The sequence below is a fragment of the Tamandua tetradactyla genome, chromosome Y (genome assembly GCF_023851605.1).
Source record: "Tamandua tetradactyla isolate mTamTet1 chromosome Y, mTamTet1.pri, whole genome shotgun sequence".
NCBI lineage: Eukaryota > Metazoa > Chordata > Mammalia > Pilosa > Myrmecophagidae > Tamandua > Tamandua tetradactyla.
Window position 1 is genome coordinate 15750385 of NC_135354.1, and position 16778 is coordinate 15767162.

The 16778-nt window shown below is 50.2% G+C and overlaps 2 long non-coding RNA genes across 2 annotated transcripts; both read left to right on the forward strand.

The window, feature by feature from the left end:
* Window positions 1-3030: 3030 nt before the first annotated feature.
* LOC143672539 (uncharacterized) lies at window positions 3031-4030 on the forward strand. The gene is made up of 3 exons (XR_013169882.1): window positions 3031-3067; window positions 3165-3249; window positions 3904-4030. It is a non-coding gene; the product is annotated as an uncharacterized LOC143672539 (long non-coding RNA).
* An 11275-nt stretch (window positions 4031-15305) lies between these two features.
* On the forward strand, window positions 15306-16422 carry LOC143672571 (uncharacterized). The gene is made up of 3 exons (XR_013169902.1): window positions 15306-15340; window positions 15439-15524; window positions 16186-16422. It is a non-coding gene; the product is annotated as an uncharacterized LOC143672571 (long non-coding RNA).
* The last annotated feature ends 356 nt before the right edge of the window (window positions 16423-16778 follow it).

The following is a 16778-nucleotide window of genomic DNA, read 5'->3' on the forward strand; positions in this document are numbered from 1 at the left end:
AGCCAAGTCTTTGTCTGGGCATAGAAAAAAACAACCTTCCCTTCGCACTCTGAATGGGTCTTGGAAAGTTTTCTCTACAGTTCCTTGTTGTTGCATCTTCAATAAATTCACCTTCTCAGCAAGGCAAAGAAATGTGTTCCTCTGGTTCATGCGGGAACAGGCAGGCAAGGATACTTATAACTGAATGGTCTGATGGCAGCTTTGGACACCCAGAACCCAGGCTGGAAACAGAGTCTCTGCCCACATTTTCTCAGACGTTTCATCCCTCACGGACTTTGGCCTTGAAATGTGCTCCCCTGTAACCCAGAACCCCCAAGAGTTGACTTGAGTAGTATCTGCGTGATGCCTTGCTGCTTTTCGGCAAGATTTTGTTGTTCCCAACCGATTCCAAGTTCGTGCGGAGCTCCGCACGCTGTTTCTGTTAGTTTCCCTTTGCCATGTTTACCTTCCTAATTGCTTTTTAATAAGACTGGGACCTGGGGGTGAGGGTGCTTCTGGGCAGGGAGCAGATCTTTTCACCCCCAAGAGAAACTTAGCAGAAGAAGAAGGGCAGGGCAGGCTCACGTGGCACTGGGCGACGCTGCTGGAGGCAGTTTCCTGCTGTCTTGGGGGCAGGGTGCTCCTGGGAGCAAGGAGAGCATGTACAGTGAGGCCTCCCACCGGGTTATGGCGCTCCTCTGCAGGGACCTGGTGGGCAGCACTGCGCGTACTGAGAACATAGCACTGCACGCACTGAGAACATAGCACTGCGCGCACTGAGAACATAGCACTGCGCGCACTGAACACACGCGTTTCCCCAGCACGCTGCTAGAGGCCGGCAGCCACCCCGGAGCCGCCTCCCCGGGGGCTCCGCTCTACGAGGGGAGCAGGGTGTGCACGAGCAGCGGCTTGGGGGTGCTGAGGGCCGCTTTCCCGCCAAAGCCGGCCGGGTGGACGGCGCCCACCGCGGCGCATGCGCCCCAGCAGCTCGTCTGCCGCAGGCGCCAGGAAGCCATCCGCGCCGCACGGTGGCGCCCGGAGCGCCTGCTGGAGTTTGCCGGGAAGCGCCTGTGCGCCAGCCTTCTCTGCACCAGACCAGGGCCCATGGCGAGTGAAGCACGTCCTGGCGAGGCTTCGGCTCCTCCGGGATGCTCGGGAAACCTCGTTGGCCCGGCAGGTGGCCTTCTGGTAGGAGAGTCTGTGGGGCCTCGGGGGGAGCAGTCCCCAGAGAGCAGCAGCGCAGGGGCAGAGGCGCAGGCCGCAGCCGTGCGGGAGGTGACGGAAGGGCCCAGCGAGGAGACTGCGATCCTTTGGGTGGGGATGGGGCTGGAGATTGAGAAGCTGGAAGGAAGAGTTGAGATAGAGATCCGGGGCGAGACTGGGCTGGTGAACGAGGACGTAATGGTGCTCGTTGAGGTAGTGGCATGGGAGCCAGGGGTGCAAGAGCAGGAGGTGCAAGACTTGGAGGTGCAAGAGCAGGAGGTGCAAGAGCAGGAGGAGCAGGAGCAGGAGGAGCAGGAGCAGGAGGAGCAGGAGAGCCCCCAGGAGCGTGAGCAGGCCCCGCCTCGGCCCCGCACATCCACGGAGGCGCTAGAGAGTCTGCATTTAGAACTGAGCAGTCTGATCGCACGAGGCAGCCAGGTGCTGTGCCTGGACAAGCGCAAGCTAATACACGAGCTTCAGCCCTACCTGGATTTCAGAAGCAGCAGCATCAGGTGCATTGCAGGCTTCTGGTTGCAAACTGTATCCTTAATGCACTTCGGAGGCGATAGCCTCACAGAGCTGTGGACTATGGAGGAGGGTTTGGGGAGGATGTCCTGGCTGGGGGCAAGGGGACAGCTTTAGTGCGGGGAGAGAGCAGTTCAGGAGGAAGGGGTGGCCGACAGTTGCAAACACAGGCTTTCTGAGAATCCTGATTGTGTTCATAATATGGTTCCATCCTGGTGGGTGGGGAGTTCAGCTTCCTATGCAGAATTCAGACTGTATCGTGTTCCACTCAACCTTGCTTCTGCGGGGTATTGTTAGTCACACATGTTTAGGGTCAAAGGTCATGCTGCCTGCCTTTAAGGTCCACCTTCTGAGCACACAGGTTCTTTGGCATATAACTGTTGTCTCTTGCGTGAGCTGCATTCACTGTATGCAGTCCTCTCTACATGTAGTTGCCCTCCATTGCACCCTGTCACACTTCAGGACTCTGAGTACACACATGCCCCACATGCGATTCCAGGGAACACGCGGCCTCCAGTCAACACTCTCAAACCCATCTGTAAGAGCTCAAGAAGTACCCTTCAAGACCTATCCATCATGCAAATAAAATAGAGAGGTCAGGAGTTCTCAAGAAACAGACTGTACGCCCGTGTGAGTTCAGACTCACAAAACACAGGCAACAGAAGGCTTAAGGAAGATTTTATAGAAGTGTGGGTATTGACTGAGATGGATTGGTAATGCCAGGAGGTCTGGCAGATGTGTGATCCCACTTCTGATTGCCCTCCAGATGTGCTCTAGCTGTTTCTACCCCTGCCAACCTAGTATGTTTGAGCTCCTTTACCAGTACAGATTCTGAACCATCCTCAGCTGTCAACAATGATCACTGACCAAGATCGGGACCTGCTCAGCTACATGATCGACTTGGAGGTGAGAGATGGAAGGCTCAGCCTACAGAAATGAGTGAGGGAGGGCAGGTGGAAACGATTCAGCATGTAATCAGGCAAAGGCGTGTCCCTAGAATGATTTCTCCCTCCTCTGCTTTCCCTGTCAGGTGGAAGTGTGCATCCTCCCAAGAACTGCTGTACGATCACGTTTTCCTTTGGGAGAAACCCCTACTTCCGAAACCCGGTGATCACAAAGGCATATGACATTACCATCACTGGTAAGAAGTTGCTGTTCAGACGGTACAAGGGATGGGTGAACAATATAGTATCCCTCATTCTTTCTCTTTCTGCAGGATATCTGTTATCTCAGACCACTCCAATCCAATGGTTCGGGATTGTGAATGCCAGGCCTACAGGTGCAGTCGCCAGAACACCAGTATGAACTTCTTCAACTGATTTCTGACCACAGTCCTTCAGGGTCTAGCACAATTGCTGAGGTAAATCCCCCAGGGGCAGTTTCATAAATGGCTTGGTGTGCTTCCCAGATGCTAGGAAGTAGAGTGCCAACCCCATTCACACCTTTCCCTCTACCAGATCATCTGTGAAGACCTCTGGCTGAATGCCCTGCAGTACTACCTGAGAATGGAGGGCCCAGCAGATGGTATGGAGAGGCAGACAGGTGAGGATCTCAGTTGGCCGGAATAAATGCGTGCTGCCATCTGTCTGGGTTATTCCTCTTGGAAAGGAGAGAGAGGATGGCAGTGAATAGCGCCAGGTCATTAGGTCGTCACCTGAGATAGGAGTTCTGGGATAGTGTAGTGTAAACCAGCCTGTGGTCGGGGAAACCTCATCGATGTAGCAAGAGCAACTAGCCATGGGCACCGATGCACACGGGAGTCATTATCTCCACTTCTCTGAGGCATCATTGCATGGGTACACAGGAGCCCTACTTCCGCTCCTATATTTATGTTTGGCTCTCCCTGAGACTTCCTTGCTGCCCACCCCACCCCCCACCTCACCCAGAACATCTGCACGTCTTTATGGAACTGCTAATCCAAAGACCCATGAGTTTTTTGATTCTCAGAGTTTTCTCTGAATACGAATTTCCATGTCCTGTCCTCCCACAGCCAAACCAGAATACAGACAATTGAGTGCATTGAGTGCATAGGAGAATTTTGAGCTCTGAGTACAATTTAAAGTTTTAAAATGTGAAAATATGGAGAGTTCATTAGGACTAGGATGCTTAAACATGAGCTTTTAATTTATCATTTTCTGAAAGGGAAGTTTTGTTATCTTTGATGTAGATTTGAGTTGGTGTGCATGTGTTTTCCAGGGAACCCTCTCCATTTGATCTGGGGGCGATAGAGCATCAAACATAGCGAAAATATGGCAGAAGAGCACTTGAGATTTAGAAGATGAGTAACCCACCCCGTGGTTTTGCAGAACTTAAAACTGAAGGATGGAGCATGGTGGAAATAGAAAGAATGAGATTCTTTAAACATTGAATGATAATCCTGGACAAATAATACTCTCAAGTGATTACCCGTGTGTGTCTGCAGTGCGTAGTTGTGCTTTGCGGGAGGTGGCCCAATGAAGGAAACGACGCACTATGGGCTTTTAATTTGCTGCTGGGAATTAGTAACGTATGGAATATAAGCTTAGGAAGGTGAAGAGATGGGAAGTACTTGGGACTCCAGTTTGATAAAATGGTTTTTCCTGCGTGTTCAGGGATTAGGCAATAGGAGTTTGGAAAAGAGAGGCCAATTAACTGTGCGCTTTTCAGTTTTACGTGGGACGTGAGGGAAGGCAAGCAGAAGGGCTTAAGGAGGAGGGGGTTCACAGTCGAGTAAAACCTAGATTTTGTGCTGTGTTGCTTGCATGGAGCTTAAACCATGTCTGTTCCCTGGAATATTCTCAGGCAAGTTAATACAGGAAATGCAGGAAATCTTAAAACTCTATTTATTTGTGAACAATATGTTTGCCAGATCCATATTAGTGCAGAATTTTTGGCAGGTAGCAGTCACCCTGTCAGTACCAGCACGACAAGTAACAGATTGACTAATGCAGGTTGAGGCACAAGCAGGGAAGAAAAACTCTGATGAGGAGTTGGTAAAGGAACTACTGAGTTTCTGGCGGTGGTAAAGAGGCAGAAAGAGGAACTGTGGAGAAGAAGCATGTTTCCTTGTAACGTATGACCTCATATGAGTTCCTTTGTTTTTCTCAGACTTCATTTTGGGGCAAAAACAGACTTGGACTGAGAAAAAGTGGGACGGTAAACTGGGAATTTGCAAATGCAAGGCCATCCACGCTTGTGTGCTGTTCCCTCAGTGACCCCGCCTTTAGACCTTTCTTACTTGTTCTCTTTTCCCGACAGATTAACTTTGGTCCGAGCATCCCTTTGGGTGCTCCACCCCAAAAAGTATACAGTAACCTCAAACTCAATAGGAGAGCAATTCTTGACCACACAACTCAAATTAGGATGTCTCCTATTTCCTGGCTGGTTCTCCACAAACATTTCAAAAACAGGTCCTGCCTATTGGATGGGACTCCCGTTTTCTGGAATTTTTGCATTCTCTTCATGACGCTCCACATTGGATCGGCAGTAGCAGACTCAATTACACATTTAAAGCCTGTACATGTTTGAAATCTCACCTTGGAATGGTTACATTCAGGGTATCCATCATGATTATGTAATTGCTCCCCAGTAACGGCTCTAAGACGGACGCAGGCTAAGGTTAGACCCTGCTGTCGTTGGAAAAGGGAGGCCGATTGTTTCACGGGACTTCCTCCGATTTCCACTTTAAAGACGCCGTATGTGCATCTCTATCGCTCCCTTCTCGCATTGGGCTTGCTGTCTGCACAGAGGCCACTTTGCGATGTCGTGGGTGAAGTGTGTTCTACAGCAAACCAGTCGCAGTGGTGAGGTTTGATAGTAGCGTTCATGAAATCTTCCCCACCCCTTCAGACGAGCATAACTCTTTCTGTACGTGTTGGAAACTTTAGGTAGCGGCATAGTCTCTACTTCAGGAGCCGGCCAAAGCTTGGTGGTGCTTTCCGGATGTGACCTCCCGAGGGGACTGAGGCTGCTGAGAGATCTGGGGCAGGATACTGAGGTCGGAAGAGCCCATAAAGTCTATTTTGCCTGATGTTACAGCAGCCACCCAAGCTTTTTTTTGCTTACGTTTGCATAGTGACTTTTTCCATCCCTTCACTTACAACCTATTTGTATCCGTGGGTCTAAAGTGGTGCTCTTGTAAACAGCATCTAGACAGATCATACATTTTAGCCATTCTGCCAATCTGTGCCATTTTATTTGCAGCGTAATCTCGTAAAATTCAGTTTTAGTTCTGTTGAAGCTACACTTAACGTTGACCATTTTCACTTGGCTTTTAATTCTCAGCTGTATTGGTTTCCTCTGTTTGTAATACTTTATTAAGTTTGACTGACAGTCTTCACTTCAGTGCTCTCCTCTAAGCTTCTTTCTCTTATTGGTTTTGGTTTTTAAGGTTGTTTCTCTCTCTGTCTCTCTCTCTCTCTCTCTCTCTCTCTCTGTCTGTCCCACGCAGTGGAAAGAAATGGGGAACTGGGGAACTGGGAGTTGTGACCAGGACTACGATATGACCCGGAAGCAGATGAATAACAGGAGGCTCTAGGTAATGAGTGAATTGCGGGTCATAGTGAAGAATGCCAGAAGAAGGAATGTTGTCGGGAGGTAAATGGAAATGTGTAGGGGGCCGATAATTTGGTTAACGAATAGATTGTATGTGCTATTGGAACTATGAAACGAAGAAGAGAACTTAGTGTTCAAATGAATTCGGAAACTGACAGCAGCGACCTGTCTGATGAAAAGAAAGACGCGCGGTCAGCCGGGATATGATACCACGTAAAAATGCACAGAGGAAAAAGCTTTTAATAAAAATAAAAATAAAAAATTGCTGAACAGAAAACTTTTCTCATTGACGATGACTTGTGTTTCTGACCCCCGATTGTGAGAATGACAGGAATTCTGACTCCTATTTGAGTTGCGGTGCACACAGAATAGAGGGAAAAAGGGGGACCTGGGGCTGATACCTGGTGTTGAGTGTGAGTGGGAATTGTGAGAGACAAGCAGTTTGTTGAACTCTGGTTAATGTCTGAAGTGTGGGTGACACATGGAATTGGGGGGGGGTCATGGGAATTGTGGGAGTGACAGGGAACTGTGGGTGACAAAGAGAATGATGGGAGGGAAAACGTGGAAGAAGCTAACAATGAGACGAGATGGGGGCACAAGCAGTAGTATCAGATCATCACACACAGTCTAATAAACTTGACGTGTGTAAAGTTGCGTATAAACAAAACCACAGGGGAAGGAAATGGGGAAAGGTCATTGTGAGGGTGACTTGTCGTACGAACCCGGAAGTGTGTGAATGACAGGGAAGTCTGGGTCATCAGTGAATTGTGGGGACACACGGAATGATGGGTGACGGAGATAACTGTCCGAGTGACAGGAAATTTGGGGGGCGGGGTAGGGAACAATGATTAAGACGCCGAATTCTGGGTCTAAAGGGAACGGTGGAAATAACGGGAATTGGGCATGTAAGTGAATTTCATTAGGAATCATACGGCCGCTTTTAAGAAGGAGGAACAGATGGGAAGAAATGGGGAAATGGGAAATGGGGAACTGGGGAACTGGAGTTGTGATCGGGACTACGACATGACCCGGAGCAGATGAATAACAGTCAGACTCTGGGTAACGATGAATTACGGGTTATAGAGAAGAATGTCAGAAGAGAAATGGCGTGGGAAGTAAACGAAAGTGTAAGGGTCCTTGATTGTACGTGCTATGGGAACTATGAAAGGAAGAAGAAAACTCAGGTGTTCAGGTAAACCAGAAACTGGCAGTAGTGGCGTCAGTATGGCATGACGTCAAACTGCAAAGAAGCTTTCTATACAAAAAAAAAAGAAAAAAATTGGCAACCCCACAGCTGCCATCATCACCAAGAATTGTATTTCTGACCCGCATTGTGAGAATGACAGGAATTCTGACTCCTATTTGAGTTGTGGTACACACAGAATAGTGGGAAAACGGGACCTGGGGCTGATACCTGCTGTTGGGTGTGAGGGGGAATTGTGAGAGACAAGCAGTTTTGTTTGAACTCTGGTTGAATGTCTGAAGTGTTGGTGACACATGGAATTGGGGGGGGGGTCAAGGGAATTGTGGGAGTGACAGGGAACTGTGGTGGGGCAGGGGATTGTGGGTACCATACACGGTTATGTTCCAAGCGCATTGTGGGAGTGACAGGAATTGTGGGTGACAAAGAAATGATGGGAGGGGAAAACATGGAAGAAGCTAAGAATGGGGACGAGATGGGGCACAAGCGGTGTATCAGATCATCACAGACAGTCTAATAAACTGACGTGTGTAAAGAGTTGCGTATAAACAAAACCACAGGGGAAGAAATGGGGAAAGGTCGTTGTGAGGGTGACTTGTCGTACGAACCCGGAAGTGTGTGAATGACAGGGAAGTCTCGGTCATCAGTGAATTGTGGGGGACACACGGAATGATGGGTGACGGAGATAATTGTCGGAGTGACAGGAAATTTGGGCGGGGTAGTAATGGTAGTTAAGGCGCCGAATTTTGTGTAAAGGGAACGGTGGGGTGGGAGTAATGGGGAATTGCGCATGTAAAGTGAATTTCGATAGGGATCATATGGCCGCTTCTAAGAATGAGGAGCACGTGGGGCAAGCAGCAGTACCTTACAGTCACAGACACTATAACAAACTTTGGTCGAGGAACGGGTTGTGTAAAAATAAGACCACGGTGCAAAGAAATGGGGAATTGGGAGTTCTGACCAGGACTTGTGATATGACCTGGAAGCGGGTGAATAACAGCAGACTCTGGGTAATGAGTGAATTGTGGGTCACAGTGAAGGACGTCCGAAGAAGGGAATTATGGGAGGAAAACGTACAGGGACTGGGTAATTTGGTTAACACATGAAATATACATCATATTGGACCTATGAAACGAACAAGATAATTTGGGTATTAAACGTGGCTGATGAGAAGGAAGACACGAGGTTTCCCGAGCATCCTGGAGGAGCCGAAGCCTCGCCAGGACGTGCTTCACTCGCCATGGGCCCTGGTCTGGTGCAGAGAAGGCTGGCGCACAGGCGCTTCCCAGCAAACTCCAGCAGGCGCTCCGGGCGCCACCGTGCGGCGCGGATGGCTTCCTGGCGCCTGCGGCAGACGAGCTGCTGGGGCGCATGCGCCGCGGTGGGCGCCGTCCACCCGGCCGGCTTTGGCGGGAAAGCGGCCCTCAGCACCCCCAAGCCGCTGCTCGTGCACACCCTGCTCCCCTCGTAGAGCGGAGCCCCCGGGGAGGCGGCTCCGGGGTGGCTGCCGGCATCTAGCAGCGTGCTGGGGAACACGCGTGTTCTCAGTGTGCGCAGTGCTATGTTCTCAGTGCGCGCAGTGCTATGTTCTCAGTGCGCGCAGTGCTATGTTCTCAGTGCGCGCAGTGCTATGTTCTCAGTGCGCACAGCACTGCCCGCCAGGTCCCTGCAGAGGAGCGCCATAACCCGGTGGGAGGCCTCACTGTACATGCTCTCGTTGCTCCCAGGAGCACCCTGCCCCCAAGACAGCAGGAAACTGCCTCCAGCAGCGTCGCCCAGTGCCACGTGAGCCTGCCCTGCCCTTCTTCTTCTGCTAAGTTTCTCTTGGGGGTGAAAAGATCTGCTCCCTGCCCAGAAGCACCCTCACCCCCCAGGTCCCAGTCTTATTAAAAAGCAATTAGGAAGGTAAACATGGCAAAGGGAAACTAACAGAAACAGCGTGCGGAGCTCCGCACGAACTTGGAATCGGTTGGGAACAACAAAATCTTGCCGAAAAGCAGCAAGGCATCACGCAGATACTACTCAAGTCAACTCTTGGGGGTTCTGGGTTACAGGGGAGCACATTTCAAGGCCAAAGTCCGTGAGGGATGAAACGTCTGAGAAAATGTGGGCAGAGACTCTGTTTCCAGCCTGGGTTCTGGGTGTCCAAAGTTGCCATCAGACCATTCAGTTATAAGTATCCTTGTATTTGATTGGCTATTGCCTGTATGTACCCATGCATTCATGTCCCGCGTAAGGGATCAGGAGCTCGGCCTCAGCCGAGTGGAAAATCTCCCCAGGTCCATGAAGAACACCTGGTAAATGGGGCCAGGATGTGGGAATTACACAAACACGTTTTTGCAAAAGCGAATAGCGCTTGTTTGCTTCTCTAGTAAGCTTGCTTGCTTACAGCTGAAAAACCAGTATGTGGTACTGTGAAACTAACGTCCCTGCTCTGCTGTGGATAAGGTTGCGGTTTCAGCCTTTATAAGCCTACCTTGCAAGCTGCACGGGGCTGCTCTCTGAATCTTCCTTCTTTGAGGGTTTCTGAGGCAGTCGCTGGCCAGCTAATAAAGACGCTAACTTGGCTTGCCGTTTTTCAATTGTGTGGTCTCTCTCTCGGTAAGCCCCACACATCCAGATCAGCTTCCAGCTTCATATAAGAACTTCTCTGCCCTTGCTCAGTAGGAAGAAATTACTAAATATTGGAACTTTTCCCATTTTCCCTTCATAATGTTCACAGATGGTGTTTCTTAGGAGTAAGGGCATATCACGTAGAAGAAGGGGGATTTGAAAGCTGGCTGGATAAAAAAAATACTCAATATAAATCTTTAGCTGTGAAAGGCTTAGTAACCAGAAAAGTATTTCTTATGATCATTTTACTTAAGCATTAAGTCCTGACTGAGTTATTTTAAACCTAGAAACTACTGCTGAAATAGGCTGCTATTAATTTAATCACAAAAATTTACCTTCTCAGAAGGAGAAATGAACCTTAATACAAAGTAAAAATTTAAAACTAATCAAGTTTAGACCTAGCTGACAGCGACTTAGCCTCCCTGCACTTACCTGTTGTCCCCAGCAGGTGGTGCTGCGAGGCTCCTCCCTCAGGCTCACTCCCTCCCCATCTGGAGCAGCTGCCCTGCACTTTCCCCAGCTCACCACCAGGTGGCAGGCCTGAGAGCGCTTGTCTATTAGCACGGCCCAGGCTGACCACAGTGGATCGAGTCCTGCCTACCTGGTTGAAGGTTCCTCCTCGCCTGGGCAGCTGGATGGCCAGTCTCTGCCGGCAGCACCGGGGAACTGAGCAGCACCCAGGGATCAAGTGACAATGATGCCAGACACTGCTTCTGTGGGGCTGGCTATTCCTGCACCCAGCTGGGTGAGTGCTGCCTCGCCATGTGGCCTGGGCCCCACAGTGCATCGTCACATCACCTCCAGGGTCACCCTAGGTGCTGTCAAGAATGACCCATGCAGGGAGTTCTCCCCGCCGGCAGCGGAGTCAGGCTGGGGCTGAGGATACTCACTTATTCCTTCATTCCTCCCCACATGCCATAGCCACCCCTTGGGATCACAGCTTCGACACAACCAGCCCTCCCCTCCGGGTGCCCCCCCCCCAACTCCCCAACATAAAACTGCCTCAGGATCCTGTTTGATTACTCACAACCATCCCGCAGTCCCGTCACTTTCTCCCCATCCCCTGTCTTCTTCCATGGAGCACCAGTGAACTGAAGCACTCCACTCTGCTCTACCATCTTCCTGGAAGTCTTCATACCATGTGTCCATCCTGCAAGCTGAGCCAGGGAGGGTTTTATTTCTGTAACAGGAAAGGAGCAGAAGGAAAGTTTTTGAGTTTAAATCGACAGTGAGTAATTCAACAGTAGCCTCTAGGCTTTAAATAAATCAGGACTGCTTGAGTGAAATGATCATAATAACAAGTTTTCTAGTTACTAAGCATTTCCAAGCTAAAGAGGTACACTGAGTATTTTTCTATCTGTCCAGCTGTCAAATCCCCCTTCTTTTGTGTGAAGAAAAGACCGGCATCTTGTTCCCAAGGACCGGCATCTTGGGATCATTTACTAGGAAGGGAAAATGGGAAAAGGCGCGCTATTTTGTAATTTCTTCCTACTGAGCAAGGGCAGAGAAGTTGTTATATTCATCTGGAAGATGGTCTGGACATAAATACACAGGCACAGTACAGGCAAGAGCAAATCAAACAGCTAAGAAATTGGTCGTTATTATCCTACTGTCTTACCGGCAACTTAGAAGGCATGAGCTGGTGAGATGAAGACGATGACTGAGAGACGAGGTGGGGGGGGGGGCACATGGGAAAGAGAACACACCCAACACATGCCAACACAGAGGCTATTTCCTGGCTCTGACATTTCTGTACTACTGCTCTTAAACACGGTGTTCATGCTGGTGCAGCTAACTAGTTTCCATCTTCTACACCCAATGCTATTCCATACTATGGACGTGCTATGCCATAACTCTCCCAGGCAGCAGCTTATACTGCTTAAAAGCCTTTAAAAGCTCTAATCTGAAGGTGTCGCAGTAAAGAAACATAAACACTGAGGGAAGAAATGTTATTACCCAGTGAAATCGTATCCAGGGAATTGGCCCATTTGTCACGAAAACCTGTGCTGTTTAGGGTATTCTGTATTTTCTCGGCAATGCTGAAATCTTCCACTACTATCTATCAATGTATAATTCAGAATGAATAAACTGTCTATCTTCGAAAAAATCATAGGAACTAATCCAGCGCCTCCCTACCTTTGATGGATACGATCAAAATCCCAAAATCACAAAAATGAGGGCCACAATACACATGAGCTGCTGACGCAACAGCTTTTCCTTTTTAATTTTTGTTTTCTCCATCATTCTTTTCTGAACCTTAGCCAAGTCTTTGTCTGGGCATAGAAAAAAACAACCTTCCCTTCGCACTCTGAATGGGTCTTGGAAAGTTTTCTCTACAGTTCCTTGTTGTTGCATCTTCAATAAATTCACCTTCTCAGCAAGGCAAAGAAATGTGTTCCTCTGGTTCATGCGGGAACAGGCAGGCAAGGATACTTATAACTGAATGGTCTGATGGCAGCTTTGGACACCCAGAACCCAGGCTGGAAACAGAGTCTCTGCCCACATTTTCTCAGACGTTTCATCCCTCACGGACTTTGGCCTTGAAATGAGCTCCCCTGTAACCCAGAACTCCCAAGAGTTGACTTGAGTAGTATCTGCGTGATGCCTTGCTGCTTTTCGGCAAGATTTTGTTGTTCCCAACCGATTCCAAGTTCGTGCGGAGCTCCGCACGCTGTTTCTGTTAGTTTCCCTTTGCCATGTTTACCTTCCTAATTGCTTTTTAATAAGACTGGGACCTGGGGGTGAGGGTGCTTCTGGCATGGGAGCAGATCTTTTCACCCCCAAGAGAAACTAGCAGAAGAAGAAGGGCAGGCAGGCTCACGTGCACTGGGCGACGCTGCTGGAGGCAGTTTCCTGCTGTCTTGGGGGCAGGGTGCTCCTGGGAGCAAGGAGAGCATGTACAGTGAGGCCTCCCACCGGGTTATGGCGCTCCTCTGCAGGGACCTGGTGGGCAGCACTGCGCGTACTGAGAACATAGCACTGCACGCACTGAGAACATAGCACTGCGCGCACTGAGAAATAGCACTGCGCGCATCTGAACACACGCGTGTTCCCCAGCACGCTGCTAGAGGCCGCAGCCACCCCGGAGCCGCCTCCCCGGGGGCTCCGCTCTACGAGGGGAGCAGGGTGTGCACGAGCAGCGGCTTGGGGTGCTGAGGGCCGCTTTCCCCCAAAGCCGGCCGGGTGGACGGCGCCCACCGCGGCGCATGCGCCCCAGCAGCTCGTCTGCCGCAGGCGCCAGGAAGCCATCCGCGCCGCACGGTGGCGCCCGGAGCGCCTGCTGGAGTTTGCTGGGAAGCGCCGTGTCGCCAGCCTTCTCTGCACCAGACCAGGGCCCATGGCGAGTGAAGCACGTCCTGGCGAGGCTTTCGGCTCCTCCGGGATGCTCGGGAAACCTCGTTGGCCCGGCAGGTGGCCTTCTGGTAGGAGAGTCTGTGGGGCCTCGGGGGAGCAGTCCCCAGAGAGCCAGCGCAGGGGCAGAGGCGCAGGCCCAGCCGTGCGGGAGGTGACGGAAGGGCCCAGCGAGGAGACGCGATCCTTTGGGTGGGGATGGGGTGGAGATTGAAGCTGGAAGGAAGAGTTGAGATAGAGATCCGGGGCGAGACGGGCTGGTGAACGAGGACGTAATGGTGCCGTTGAGGTAGTGGCATGGGAGCCAGGGTGCAAGAGCAGGAGGTGCAAGACTTTGGAGGTGCAAGAGCAGGAGGTGCAAGAGCGGAGGAGCAGGAGCAGGAGGAGCAGGAGCAGGAGGAGCAGGAAGCCCCCAGGAGCGTGAGCAGGCCCCGCCTCGGCCCCCCGCCATCCACGGAGGCGCTAGAGAGTCGCATTTAGAACTGAGCAGTCTGATCGCACGAGGCGCCAGGTGCTGTACCTGGACAAGCGCAAGCTAATACACGAGCTTCACCCACCTGGATTTCAGAGCAGCAGCATACAGGTGCATTGCAGGCTTCTGGTTGCAAACTGTATCTTAATGCACTTCGGGAGGCGATAGCCTCACAGAGCTGTGGACTATGGAGGAGGGTTTGGGGAGGATGTCCTGGCTGGGGCAAGGGGACAGCTTTAGTGCGGGGAGAGAGCATTCGAGGAGAAGGGGTGGCCGACAGTTGCAAACACAGGCTTCTGAGAATCCTGATTGTGTTCATAATATGGTTCCATCCTGGTGGGTGGGGAGTTCAGCTTCCTATGCAGAATCAGACTGTATCGTGTTCCACTCAACCTTGCTTCTGCGGGGTATTGTTAGTCACACATGTTTAGGGTCAAAGGTCATGCTGCCTGCCTTTAAGGTCCACCTTCTGAGCACACAGGTTCTTTGGATATAACTGTTGTCTCTTGCGTGGAGCTGCATTCACTGTTGCAGTCCTCTCTACATGTAGTTGCCCTCCATTGCACCCTGTCACACTTCAGGACTCTGAGTACACACATGCCCCACATGCGATTCCGGGAACACGCGGCTCCAGTCAACACTCTCAACCCTCTGTAAGAGCTCAAGAAGTACCCTTCAAGACCTATCCATCATGCAAATAAAATAGAGAGGTCAGGAGTTCTCAAGAAACAGACTGTACGCCCGTGTGAGTTCAGACTCACAAAACACAGGCAACAGAAGGCTTAAGAAGATTTTATAGAAGTGTGGGTATTGACTGAGATGGATTGGTAATGCCAGGAGGTCTGGCAGATGTGTGATCCCACTTCTGATTGCCTCCAGATGTGCTCTAGCTGTTTCTACCCCTGCCAACTAGTATGTTTGAGCTCCTTTACCCAGTACAGATTCTGAACCATCCTCAGCTGTCAACAATGATCACTGACCAAGATCGGGACCTGCTCAGCTACATGATCGACTGGAGGTGAGAGATGGAAGGCTCAGCCTACAGAAAGAGTGAGGGAGGGCAGGTGAAACGATTCAGCATGTAATCAGGCAAAGGCGTGTCCCTGAATGATTTCTCCCTCCTCTGCTTTTCCCTGTCAGGTGGAAGTGTGCATCCCTCCCAGAACTGCTTGTACGATCACTTTTCCTTTGGGAGAACCCCTACTTCCGAAACCCGGTGATCACAAGGCATATGACATTCCATCACTGGTAAGAAGTTGCTGTTCAGACGGTACAAGGGATGGGTGAACATATAGTATCCCTCATTCTTTCTCTTTCTGCAGGATATCTGTTATCTCAGACCAACCTCCAATCCAATGGTTTCGGGGATTTGTGATGCCAGCTACAGTGCAGTCGCCAGAACACCAGATGAACTTCTTCAATTTGATTACCACAGTCCTTCAGGGTCTAGCACAATTGCTGAGGTAAATCCCCCAGGGGCAGTTTCATAAATGGCTTGGTGTGCTTCCCAGATGCTAGGGAAGTAGAGTGCCAACCCCATTCACACCTTTCCCTCTACCAGATCATCTGTGAAGACCTCTGGCTGAATGCCCTGCAGTACTACCTGAGAATGGGAGGGCCCAGCAGATGGTATGGAGAGGCAGACAGGTGAGGATCTCAGTTGGCCGGAGAATAAATGCGTGCTGCCATCTGTCTGGGTTATTCCTCTTGGAAAGGAAGAGAGAGGATGGCAGTGAATAGCGCCAGGTCATTAGGTCGTCACCTGAGATAGGAGTTCTGGGATAGTGTAGTGTAAACCAGCCTGTGGTCGGGGAAACCTCATCGATGTAGCAAGAGCATGACTAGCCATGGGCACTGATGCACACGGGAGTCATTATCTCCACTTCTCTGAGGCATCATTGCATGGGTACACAGGAGCCCTACTTCCGCTCCTATATTTATGTTTGGCTCTCCCTGAGACTTCCTTGCTGCCCACCCCACCCCCCACCTCACCCAGAACATCTGCACGTCTTTATGGAACTGCTAATCCAAAGACCCATGAGTTTTTTGATTATCAGAGTTTTCTCTGAATACGAGTTCCCATGTCCTGTCCTCCCACAGCCAAACCAGAATACAGACAATTGAGTGCATTGAGTGCATAGGAGAATTTTGAGCTCTGAGGTACAATTTAAAGTTTTAACAATGGGAAAATATGGAGAGTTCATTAGGACTAAGATGCTTAAACATAAGCTTTTAATTTATCATTTTCTGAAAGGGCAGTTTTGTTATCTTTGATGTAGATTTGAGTTGGTGTGCATGTGTTTTCCAGGGAACCCTCTCCATTTGATCTGGGGGCGATAGAGCATCAAACATAGCGAAAATATGGCAGAAGAGCACTTGAGATTTAGAAGATGAGTAACCCACCCCGTGGTTTTGCAGAACTTAAAACTGAAGGATGGAGCAGGTGGTGGAAATAGAAAGAATGAGATTCTTTAAACATTGAATGATAATCCTGGACAAAATAAATACTCTCAAGTGATTACCCGTGTGTGTCTGCAGTGCGTAGTTGTGCTTTGCGGGAGGTGGACCCAATGAAGGAAACGACGCACTATGGGCTTTTAATTTGCTGCCTGGGAATTAGTAACGTATGGAATATAAGCTTAGGAAGGTGAAGAGATGGGAAGTACTTGGGACTCCAGTTTGATAAAATGGTTTTTCCTGCGTGTTCAGGTATTAGGCAATAGGAGTTTGGAAAAGAGAGGCCAATTAACTGTGCGCTTTTCAGTTTTACGTGGGACGTGAGGGAAGGCAAGCAGAAGGGCTTAAGGAGGAGGGGGTTCACAGTCGAGTAAAACCTAGATTTTGTGCTGTGTTGCTTGCATGGAGCTTAAACCAGTGTCTGTTCCCTGGAATATTCTCAGG